The following is a 13,200-nucleotide window of genomic DNA, read 5'->3' as shown; positions in this document are numbered from 1 at the left end:
ATTAATCATAACTCGTATTATGTAACGAGTTCTAAGCGGTCATATTAAACTATACTAGACTCTAAGATCGATATTTTCTAGCATCGATACTAGACGATACATATCAAATATCGCCATTAGATGTGCAATTTCGCACTGCCCTCGCGCTAGGTAGGCTGGCGCTTAGATCGTGGGGTGAAGGAAGTCTACTGTAGGTGGGAGTGACCGTACGCGTCATTCTCCAAAGCGGTGTCGCTCGATCATGTGACCTGGTAAAAACTATATCCGCAACGTAGGTTAAAACAGTTAATACGAATAGGGGACAATTAATTACTCAATAAGTTGAAAAATATTCATTTAAAAGTCAAAAACAAAGATTCTAAGCGACTGGTGGGCTAATCTACTCGTGGCATCTGCAAATAACCTTTGACCAGAGCACATTTCACTAGAGCGCCATCTTTATTCGAAGGTTATGTGAACAATACAACATGAATGAACGTTGTGCAACAAGAAAATATGTTTTGCAACATGAATGAAGGTTGTGCAAAAAGAAAATAGGTTTGTACAAAAAGAAAATATGTTTGTACAAAAAGAAAATGGTTTGTACAAAAAGAAAATAGGTTTTACAAAAAGAAAATGTTTTTTACGAATAGAAAATGTTTTTTTTTTTTTGCAAAAAATGTTTTTTACACAAAGAAAAATAAGTTGTTATACAAAGAAAATGGATTTTACAAAACGAAAATAGGTTTTTATGCAATGAAAATAGATTTTTACACAAAGAAAATGAACCATTACAAAAAGAAAATGGTTTCCTACACAAAGAAAATGTTTCATGCAAAAAGAAAATGGGGTTTCAAGAATATTGCAACGTTTGGCTTGCCATACCGCACACACCCGTAGTCTCTGACCAGGAGCAGTGTCATTCGCTGGGGAACTAAAGTATGTCGTCAGCGGTCACGACTGCAGTGGCTTATGCTACTTGCTAGCTCCGAGTTAGCGTCCTGCGTCGCGTCATCGTCGTCCGTGGCCCTGCGTGCGCGTACAGGTACCGGTCTGTGAATTCGGTCTGTGTGTTCCGGCAGACAAATAGACATTGATTTTTGACATAGAAATTGATTTTTGACTGTATGATGTGACAGTGAAGGGACGAGGTAAGCCTATGCGTGAATCCACAGGGAACACACACGTCCATGTTTTTGTGATGATATCGATTGTGGCTAACAAAATCAAGCAACACAACATTACTTCGGTGTTGTACGGTGGCCCCTACACGCCACGGAACTCTACTACTTTTGAATATAAACTCTAATTTTTCTTGACAATATCTTTAATATTTGTAAGAGATTTTATTTCTCCACCGCAAACTTTTAATTTTGTACGGGCAACTTTATCTTAACATTATCTTAACTTTAACTTCTCGAAAGTAGTTTTAGTTTTAACAATAAAGAAAATATGTTTCTCAAAAGTATTTTTTATTTTGTAAAACAAACGTAAATTTTTTTCAAGATAACAAACTCCCCTACACGTCATGGAAATTTATTACTTTTGAACATAAACTCATATTTCTTGACAATATATTTAATATTTGTAAGAAATTTTATTTCTCCACAGCAAACTTTTATTTCTGAACGGGGAAACTTTATTTTTGGGGTAAACTGTTTTTAAAAACTTTTAACAAAAACACTTTAACTTTTAAAAAATAACTTTAACTTTGAACAAAATATTTGTTTCTCAAAAACGTTTTTTATTTCGAAAAGAAGTAAAAATTGTTCACAGCAAGAGTTTAAGATTTTTGCTGAGCGCGAACTGAGTTACTTAAATGACATAACCTTATGTCTTTAGAGCAGAAAACTTAAATTCTTAAAGAAAAGTTTTATTTTTCAAGAGTAAAATTAATTTCTTTATGGAAAAAAGATTTTCTCAGAGCAGCAAATTGAAATATAGTGAATAAAACTTTTTTCTCAATGGAAAGAAATTATTTTCTGAAGACAACAAAACTAATTCCTTCAAGATATATTTTCTACATATGAGTGTGGTTTAAGAATTTGGTAAAACTGAACTGAGAAAGAACGAAAAAGGGATGAAAGAAGTCAAACTTACTTTCTTCAGAGCGAAATTTATTTCTGAGAGGAGAAATATTTCATGTGAGGGCGCAATTACCTATAATGCATAGCAACATACTCTTTCTAGCGAGAGTAAACATATTTTTGGGAAGAGTAAAACAATATTTCCGACGAGCAAAACTATTTTAACGGCGGCGGAAGTTAAAGTATCCCACCATGCAACATCCAAGTTTGATGACCCAGAGTTTCCGAGTTGGTAGCCGGTATCAGACAGTTCGTGTTCATTTTGGCTACATTGACGATCTGCTCTCCGAGACAACCATGACTGACTTCATCGGCGATATGGGCACGCCAGCCCGGCCCTATCCTGCCTGCGTACGATGCTGTGTGTTGGGGCCGTTATAACGCCGGGAACTCACAACATCGTACACAGGGCTACGGGCACGCGGGTCAGTTCAGTCACTACCACTTGTCTGAGTCCCCGAAGAACGGTTTATGTTTGAGTGATTCGTCCTGACGGCAGACGGTGTGCGCGGGACCGCGTTGGGTTCTTCATTAGCTCTGCATGCATAGCCTGCATGGCATAGCCCTGCGAACAGGTCTGTGTGTTCCCGGCGTATACGCCGGGAACACACAGACCTGTACGCAGGGCTATGCATGGCAGGGATGTGTGTTACCGGCGTTATACAGTCTCCCACCACATAACACCGGTAACACACAGCCAATGTGTGTGATATTCATCTTTTCTAAGAGGAGAAGCCAGATTCGTAATTTATAGAAACTGAAACTGAACCGAGCCCGCCAGATTTGACCACAGTGGCGGACTGGTTTTGACTTTCACGTACGTGTGGTTTGCGGGGTCAAAAACGTGAAAGTCAACCAGCCCGTAAAAGGCATATCCGATTCCCGTCCGAAAACACCACAGCTGTGGACCCACAACTACTGTATTGAACCACGCTCGACTGTGGTCAATCTGGCGGGCCAGGTTCAGTTTCAGTCGAAGACTCTATCAATTACGAATCTGGCTTTATAGAAAAGATGACTATCACACAACATAACATTTAACAACACAGCAACTGATGAAGGAATAGCTCTGCATGGCAGGGCTGTGTGTTACCGGCGTTATGTGATGGGAGGCCGTATAACGCCGGTAACACACAGCCCATGCAGAGCTAATGAAGGAACCCAATGCGGTCCATCCCGTCGCACAACGTCTTTGGACGAATCACTCAAACACAAAACCGTTCTTCAGGGACTCAGACAAGTGGCAACTGTTGAACTGACTCGTTTGCGTGCCCGTGCCCATAGCCCTGCGTACGATGCTGTGTGTTCCCGGCGTTATACGGCCCCAACACACAGCATCGTACGCAGGCAGGGTAGGGCCAGGCTAGCTGCAGTACAGTACGGCAAACCGTCCGACCCAAATACCCAGGTAAAAGCTCGAGGTACTGTACTGCAGCTAGGGCCGGGCTAGCGTGCCTGTATCGCCGATGAAGTCAGCATGGTTGTCTCGGAGACTCTGGGTCATCAAACTTGGGTGTTGCATGGTGGGATACTTTAACTTCCGCCGCCGTTAAAATAAAGTTTTGCTCGTCGGAAAAATGTTTTACTCTTCCCAAAAATATGTTTACTCTCTCTAGAAAGAGTTTGCTATGCATTATAGGTAATTGCGCCCTCACATGAAATATTTCTCCTCTCAGAAATAAATTTCGCTCTGAAGAAAAGTAAGTTTGACTTTTTCATCCTTCCTTTTTCGTTCTTTCTCAGTTCAGTTTTACCAAATTCTTAAACCACACTCATATGTAGAAAATATATCTTGAATGAATTAGTTTTGTTGTCGTCAGAAAATAATTTCTCGCCATTGAGAAAAAAGTTTTATTCTCTGTATTTCAATTTGCTGCTCTGAGAAAATCTTTTTTCCATAAAGAAATTAATTTTACTCTTGGAAAAATAAAACTTTTTTTTAAGAATTTAAGTTTTCTGCTCTAAAGACATAAGGTTATGTCATTTAAGTAACTCAGTTCGCGCTCAGCAAAAATCTTAAACTCTTGCTGTGAACAATTTTTACTTCTTTTCGAATAAAAAACGCTTTTGAGAAACAAATATTTTGTTCAAAGTTAAAGTTATTTTTTAAAAGTTAAAGTTTTTTTTTGTTAAAAGTTTTTAAAAACAGTTTACCCAAAAAATAAAGTTTCCCCGTTCAGAAATAAAAGTTTGTTGTGGAGAAATAAAATTTCTTACAAATATTAAATATATTGTCAAGAAATATGAGTTTATGTTCAAAAGTAATACATTTCCATGACGTGTAGGGGAGTTTGTCATCTTGAAAAATTTTTACTTTTGTTTTACAAAATAAAAAATACTTTTGAGAAACATATTTTGTTTATGGTTAAAACTAAAACTACTTTCGAGAAGTTAAAGTTAAGATAATGTTAAGATAAAGTTGCCCGTACCACCACCACCATATTAAAAGTTTGCGTTGGAGAAACAAAATCTCTTACAAATATTAAAGATATTGTCAAGAAAAATTAGAGTTTATATTCAAAAGTAATAGAGTTCCGTGGCGTTTAGGGGCCACCGTAGTGTTGTAACTAATAGTATTCCAGTGCTTTCTCGCAAATGGCATTGATTTATGTGGTTTGTCTATGTGACCCGGGAAGAGGAGAAATGCTACTGTACTGTACCGTACTGGACAATATTCTTACACCGGCCGGCCACGCCTCGTCCCTCCCACCATGGAATATAACCCACACCAGAGACTCGGCTGAAGCTAGCAGCCAAAACCTAGCAGCCAAAACTATGGTGTGGAAGCTAGCAGCCAAAACTTGCAAGCCACTTTCCTCCTATGTTTTGAAGTCAAGTGGACATCAATCTAACATACAAGGTTCTTTATACATGTATCAACACAAACACATCATTTACTAATTAATTTATTTGCATAAATTATCTCCATTCTAATTAGCACCTGGTATCCCAGCTAGCCTATGGCTATAAAGCACAATGCATTGTCTGCTGGAATGAAAGAAACAGTGTGCACCCATTACACCTAGCATGTTTACACTTATACATCCATACTAACAAACTACACTTCTCTCATTTCTTAATTAATTCTTTGCATAAATTATCTCTGTTTTAATTATCACCCATATGCTAACCTATGGCCATACAGCATAATATAGTGTCTGCTTGAATAAAAGAAAGAGTGTGCATCCATTTCACCTAGCATGTCTTACACATATACATCTATACTAACAAACTACACTTGTCTCATTTCTTAATTAATTTCTTTGCATAAATTATCTCTGCTTTAATTATCACCTATAGCCAATGGCCACAATAATATAGTGTCTGCATGAATGAAAGAAAGAGTGTGCATCCATTACACCTACCATGTCTTACTCATATACATCCATACTAACAAACTACACTTGTCTCATTTCTTAATGAATTTCTTTGCATAAATTATCTCTGTTTTAATTATCACCTATAGCCAATGGCCACAAGAATATAGTGTCTGCATGAATGAAAGAAAGAGTGTGCACCCATTACACCTACCATGTCTTACTCATATACAACCATACTAACAAACTACACTTGTCTTATTTCTTAATTAATTTCTTTGCATAAATTATCTCTGCTTTAATTATCACCTACATGCTAGCCTATGGCCATACAGCAGAATATAGTGTCTGCATGAATGAAAGAAAGAGTGTGCATCCATTACACCTAGCATGTCTTACACTTATACATCCATACTAACAAACTACACTTGTCTCATTTCTTAATTAATTTCTTTGCATAAATTATCTCAGCTTTAATTATCACCCATATGCTAACCTATGGCCATAGAGCAGAATATAGTGTCTGCCTGAATAGAAGAAAGAGTGTGCATCCATTTCACCTAGCATGTCTTACTCATATACATCCATACTAACAAACTACACTTGTCTTATTTCTTAATTAACTTTTTTCCATAAATTATCTCTGCTTTAATTATCACCTATATGCTAGCCTATGGCCATACAGAAGAGTATAGTGTCTGCCTGAATGAAAGAAAGAGTGTGCATCCATTTCACCTAGCATGTCTTACACATATACATCCATACTAACAAACTACACTTGTCTTATTTCTTAATGAATTTCTTTGCATATATTATCTCAGCTTTAATTATCACCTATATGCTAGCCTATGGCCATTATGCATTGTCTCCTGGAGTCAAAGAAAGAGTGTGCACCCATTTCACCTAGCATGTCTTACACATATACATCCATACTAACAAACTACACTTGTCTCATTTCTTAATGAATTTCTTTGCATAAATTATCTCTGTTTTAATTATCACCTATAGCCAATGGCCACAAGAATATAGTGTCTGCATGAATGAAAGAAAGAGTGTGCACCCATTACACCTACCATGTCTTACTCATATACAACCATACTAACAAACTACACTTGTCTTATTTCTTAATTAATTTCTTTGCATAAATTATCTCTGCTTTAATTATCACCTATAGCCAATGGCCACAATAATATAGTGTCTGCATGAAATGAAAGAAAGAGTGTGCATCCATTACACCTACCATGTCTTACTCATATACATCCATACTAACAAACTACACTTGTCTCATTTCTTAATTAATTTCTTTGCATAAATTATCTCTGTTTTAATTATCACCTATAGCCAATGGCCACAATAATATAGTGTCTGCATGAATGAAAGAAAGAGTGTGCATCCATTACACCTACCATGTCTTACTCATATACATCCATACTAACAAACTACACTTGTCTCATTTCTTAATGAATTTCTTTGCATAAATTATCTCTGCTTTAATTATCACCTACATGCTAGCCTATGGCCATACAGCAGAATATAGTGTCTGCATGAATGAAAGAAAGAGTGTGCATCCATTACACCTAGCATGTCTTACACTTATACATCCATACTAACAAACTACACTTGTCTCATTTCTTAATTAATTTCTTTGCATAAATTATCTCAGCTTTAATTATCACCCATATGCTAACCTATGGCCATAGAGCAGAATATAGTGTCTGCTTGAATAAAAGAAAGAGTGTGCATCCATTTCACCTAGCATGTCTTACTCATATACATCCATACTAACAAACTACACTTGTCTTATTTCTTAATTAACTTCTTTGCATAAATTATCTCTGCTTTAATTATCACCTATATGCTAGCCTATGGCCATACAGAAGAGTATAGTGTCTGCCTGAATGAAAGAAAGAGTATGCGTCCATTTCACCTAGCATGTCTTACACATATACATCCATACTAACAAACTACACTTGTCTTATTTCTTAATTAATTTCTTTGCAAATATTATCTCAGCTTTAATTATCACCTATATGCTAGCCTATGGCCATTATGCATTGTCTCCTGGAGTCAAAGAAAGAGTGTGAGTCCATTTCACCTAGCATGTCTTACACATATACATCCATACTAACAAACTACACTTGTCTTATTTCTTAATTAATTTCTTTGCATAAATTATCTCTGCTTTAATTATCACCTACATGCTAGCCTATGGCCATACAGGGGAATATAGTGTCTGCCTGAATGAAAGAAAGAGTGTGCATCCATTTCACCTAGCATGTCTTACACATATACATCCATACTTACAAACTACACTTGTCTCATTTCTTAATTAATTTCTTTGCATAAATTATCTCTGTTTTAATTATCACCTATAGCAAATGGCCACATGAATATAGTGTCTGCATGAATGAAAGAAAGAGTGTGCATCCATTACACCTACCATGTCTTACTCATATACATCCATACTAACAAACTACACTTGTCTCATTTCTTAATGAATTTCTTTGCATAAATTATCTCTGCTTTATTATCACCTACATGCTAGCCTATGGCCATACAGGGGAATATAGTGTCTGCCTGAATGAAAGAAAGAGTGTGCATCCATTTCACCTAGCATGTCTTACACATATACATCCATACTTACAAACTACACTTGTCTCATTTCTTAATTAATTTCTTTGCATAAATTATCTCTGTTTTAATTATCACCTTTAGCAAATGGCCACATGAATATAGTGTCTGCATGAATGAAAGAAAGAGTGTGCACCCATAACACCTAGCGCATGTCTTACTCATATACAACCATACTAACAAACTACACTTGTCTTATTTATTAATTAATTTCTTTGCATAAATTATCTCTGCTTTAATTATCACCTACATGCTAGCCTATGGCCATACAGCAGAATATAGTGTCTGCATGAATGAAAGAAAGAGTGTGCATCCATTACACCTAGCATGTCTTACACATATACATCCATACTAACAAACTACACTTGTCTCATTTCTTAATTAATTTCTTTGCATAAATTATCTCAGCTTTAATTATCACCCATATGCTAACCTATGGCCATACAGCATAATATAGTGTCTGCTTGAATAAAAGAAAGAGTGTGCATCCATTTCACCTAGCATGTCTTACTCATATACATCCATACTAACAAACTACACTTGTCTTATTTCTTAATTAATTTCTTTGCATAAATTATCTCTGCTTTAATTATCACCTACATGCTAGCCTATGGCCATACAGGGGAATATAGTGTCTGCCTGAATGAAAGAAAGAGTGTGCATCCATTTCACCTAGCATGTCTTACACATATACATCCATACTTACAAACTACACTTGTCTCATTTCTTAATTAATTTCTTTGCATAAATTATCTCTGTTTTAATTATCACCTATAGCAAATGGCCACATGAATATAGTGTCTGCCTGAATGAAAGAAAGAGTGTGCACCCATTACACCTAGCATGTGTTACACATATACATCCATACTAACAAACTACACTTGTCTCATTTCTTAATTAATTTCTTTGCATAAATTATCTCCAATTAATCAACATATATATGCCAAACCATGGCTATATACAGCACAATGCATTGTCTCCTGGAGTCAAAGAAAGAGTGTGCATCCATTTCACCTAGCATGTCTTACACATATACATCCATACTAACAAACTACACTTGTCTTATTTCTTAATTAATTTCTTTGCATAAATTATCTCAGCTTTAATTATCACCTATATGCTAGCCTATGGCCATTATGCATTGTCTCCTGGAGTCAAAGAAAGAGTGTGCACCCATTTCACCTAGCATGTCTTACACATATACATCCATACTAACAAACTACACTTGTCTTATTTCTTAATTAATTTCTTTGCATAAATTATCTCTGCTTTAATTATCACCTACATGCTAGCCTATGGCCGTACAGAGGAATATAGTGTCTGCCTGAATGAAAGAAAGAGTGTGCATCCATTACACCTACCATGTCTTACTCATATACATCCATACTAACAAACTACACTTGTCTCATTTCTTAATGAATTTCTTTGCATAAATTATCTCTGTTTTAATTATCACCTATAGCCAATGGCCACAATAATATAGTGTCTGCATGAATGAAAGAAAGAGCGTGCATCCATTACACCTACCATGTCTTACTCATATACATCCATACTAACAAACTACACTTGTCTCATTTCTTAATGGATTTCTTTGCATAAATTATCTCTGCTTTAATTATCACCTACATGCTAGCCTATGGCCATACAGCAGAATATAGTGTCTGCATGAATGAAAGAAAGAGTGTGCATCCATTACACCTAGCATGTCTTACACTTATACATCCATACTAACAAACTACACTTGTCTCATTTCTTTATTAATTTCTTTGCATAAATTATCTCAGCTTTATTATCACCCATATGCTAGCTAGCCTATGGCCATACAGCAGAATATAGTGTCTGCATGAATGAAAGAAAGAGTGTGCATCCAGTTCACCTAGCATGTCTTACTCATATACATCCATACTAACAAACTACACTTGTCTCATTTCTTAATTAATTTCTTTGCATAAATTATCTCAGCTTTAATTATCACCCATATGCTAGCCTATGGCCATTATGCATTGTCTCCTGGAGTCAAAGAAAGAGTGTGCATCCATTTCACCTAGCATGTCTTACACATATACATCCATACTAACAAACTACACTTGTCTTATTTCTTAATTAATTTCTTTGCATTAATTATCTCTGCTTTAATTATCACCTACATGCTAGCCTATGGCCGTACAGAGGAATATAGTGTCTGCCTGAATGAAAGAAAGAGTGTGCATCCATTTCACCTAGCATGTCTTACACATATACATCCATACTTACAAACTACACTTGTCTCATTTCACAGTTAATATCTTTGCATAAATTATCTCAATTCTATTAGACTCCTTATGCTAGCCTTATATATATGGCTATACAGCAAAGTGCAATGCCTGCTGGAATGAAAGAAAGAGTGTGCACCCATTTCACCTAGCATGTCTTACACATATACATCCATACTAACAAACTTCACTTGTCTCATTTCACAGTTAATATCTTTGCATAAATTATCTCCATTTTAATTAGCATCTATATGCTAGCCTATGGCTATACAGCACAATGCATTGCCTGCTGTAATGAAAGAAAGAGTGTGCACCCATGTCACCTACCATGTCTTACACATATCCATCCATACTAGCAAACTACACTTGTCTCATTTCTTAATTAATTTCTTTGCATAAATTATCTCTATTATAATGGGCATGTGCATGGTGGCTAATTGCTGTAGAAGTGAATGCATGGTCTGCTGGAACAAAAGAAAGAGTGTGCATCCATTTCACCTGCCCTGTTTTCTGCACGTACATCAATACTTACAGACTTCATATACCTCAACTCTTTAATTATTTCTTTTGCATAAATTATCTTTATTGTAATTAGCATCTGTATACTGGCTTGAAACAGAATGCACGGTCTGCTGGAATGAAAGAAAGAATGTGCATCCATTTCACCTACCCAGTCTTATACATACACATCTATACTAACAGACTACTCTTCTTCCATTTCTTAAATAATTTCTTTGCATAAATTATCTCAATTATAATTGGGACGTATATGCTAGTTTATGGCTGTAGAACAGAGTGCATAGTCTGCTGTGAAGTTTGTTAGTATAGATCTAAAGACACAGGACAGGCTAGGTGAAAAGGATGCACACTCTATCTTTCTAGCAGACACTGCATACTATGTATAGCCATAGGCTAGCGATTATGTGGTAATTAAATGGAGATAATTTATGCAAAGAAATTAATTAAGAAATGCGAGAAGCCTTATTTGTTAGTATGGATGCAAGACATTGGTAGGTGAAATGGATGCACACTCTTTCTTTGAATCCAGGAGACAATGCATTCTGGTCTATGGCCATAGGCTAGCATATATATAGGTGATAATTAAAGCTGAGATAATTTATGCAAAGAAATTAATTAAGAAATGAGACAAGTATAGTTTGTTAGTATGGATGTATATGAGTAAGACATGCTAGGTGTAATGGATGCACACTCTTTCATTCATTCAGGCAGACACTATATTCTGCTGTATGGCCATAGGTTAGCATATATATGTTAATTAATTGGAGATAATTTATGCAAAGAAATTAATTAAGAAATGAGAGCAGTAAAGTTTGTTAGTATGGATGTATATGAGTAAGACATGCTAGGTGAAATGGATGCACACTCTTTCTTTCATTCCAGTAGGCAATGCATTGTGCTGTATAGCCATAGGTTGGCATATATTTATGTTAATTAATTGGAGATAATTTATGCAAAGAAATTAATTTAGAAATGAGAGCAGTAAAGTTTGTTAGTATGGATGTATATGTGTAAGACATGCTAGGTGAAATGGGTGCACACTCTTTCTTTCATTCCAGCAGACAATGCATTGTGCTGTATAGCCATAGGTTGGCATATATATGTTAATTAATTGGAGATAATTTATGCAAAGAAATTAATTAAGAAATGAGAGCAGTAAAGTGTGTTAGTATGGATGTATATGTGTAAGAAATGCTAGGTGAAATGGATGCACACTCTTTCTTTCATTCCAGTAGGCAATGCATTTGCTGTATAGCCATAGGTTGGCATATATTATGTTAATTAATTGGAGATAATTTATGCAAAGAAATTAATTTAGAAATGAGAGCAGTAAAGTTTGTTAGTATGGATGTATATGTGTAAGACATGCTAGGTGAAATGGGTGCACACTCTTTCTTTCATTCCAGCAGACAATGCATTGTGCTGTATAGCCATAGGTTGGCATATATATGTTAATTAATTGGAGATAATTTATGCAAAGAAATTAATTAAGAAATGAGAGCAGTAAAGTGTGTTAGTATGGATGTATATGTGTAAGAAATGCTAGGTGAAATGGATGCACACTCTTTCTTTCATTCCAGTAGGCAATGCATTGTGCTGTATAGCCATAGGTTGGCATATATTTATGTTAATTAATTGGAGATAATTTATGCAAAGAAATTAATTAGAAATGAGAGCAGTAAAGTTTGTTAGTATGGATGTATATGAGTAAGGACATGCTAGGTGAAATGGATGCACACTCTTTCTTCTATTCAGACAGACACTATATTCTGCTCTATGGCCATAGGTTAGCACATAGGTGATAATTAAAGCTGAGATAATTTATGCAAAGAAATTAATTAAGAAATGAGACAAGTGTATTTTGTTAGTATGGATGTATATGAGTAAGACATGCTAGGTGAAATGGATGCACACTCTTTCTTCTATTCAGGCAGACACTATATTCTGCTCTATGGCCATAGGTTAGCATATAGGTGATAATTAAAGCTGAGATAATTTATGCAAAGAAATTAATTAAGAAATGAGAGCTGTAAAGTTTGTTAGTATGGATGTATATGAGTAAAACATGCTAGGTGAAATGGATGCACACTCTTTCTTTTATTCAGGCAGACACTATATTCTGCTCTATGGCCATAGGCTAGCATATAGGTGATAATTAAAGCTGAGATAATTTATGCAAAGAAATTAATTAAGAAATGAGAGCAGTGAATTTTGTTAGTATGGATGTATATGAGTAAGACATGCTAGGTGAAATGGATGCACACTCTTTCTTTTATTCAGGCAGACACTATATTCTGCTCTATGGCCATAGGTTAGCATATATATGTTAATTAATTGGAGATAATTTATGCAAAGAAATTAATTAAGAAATGAGAGCAGTGAAGTTTGTTAGTATGGATGTATATGAGTAAGACA

At 35.6% G+C, this 13,200-nt stretch overlaps 1 long non-coding RNA gene across 4 annotated transcripts in view; it reads left to right on the top strand.

Moving 5' to 3' along the window:
- Nucleotides 1-13,200, top strand: part of LOC139134158 (uncharacterized) — a 37,804-nt gene that overhangs the window by 7,917 nt on the left and 16,687 nt on the right. For 2 of the 4 annotated variants that reach the window (XR_011552738.1, XR_011552741.1), the window contains exon 1: nt 921-1,130. The exons of 1 other annotated variant lie outside the window; for it this stretch is intronic. This is a non-coding gene — a long non-coding RNA (uncharacterized lncRNA). Of the gene's footprint in view, nt 1-920; nt 1,131-13,200 lie in introns of those variants that run through there. One more of the 4 variants, XR_011552740.1, reaches the window with a different exon arrangement.

The sequence above is a fragment of the Ptychodera flava genome, chromosome 5 (assembly GCF_041260155.1).
Source record: "Ptychodera flava strain L36383 chromosome 5, AS_Pfla_20210202, whole genome shotgun sequence".
Lineage (NCBI taxonomy): Eukaryota > Metazoa > Hemichordata > Enteropneusta > Ptychoderidae > Ptychodera > Ptychodera flava.
Note: the sequence above shows the minus strand (reverse complement) of the source record. Positions and strands in the feature narration are given on the sequence as shown.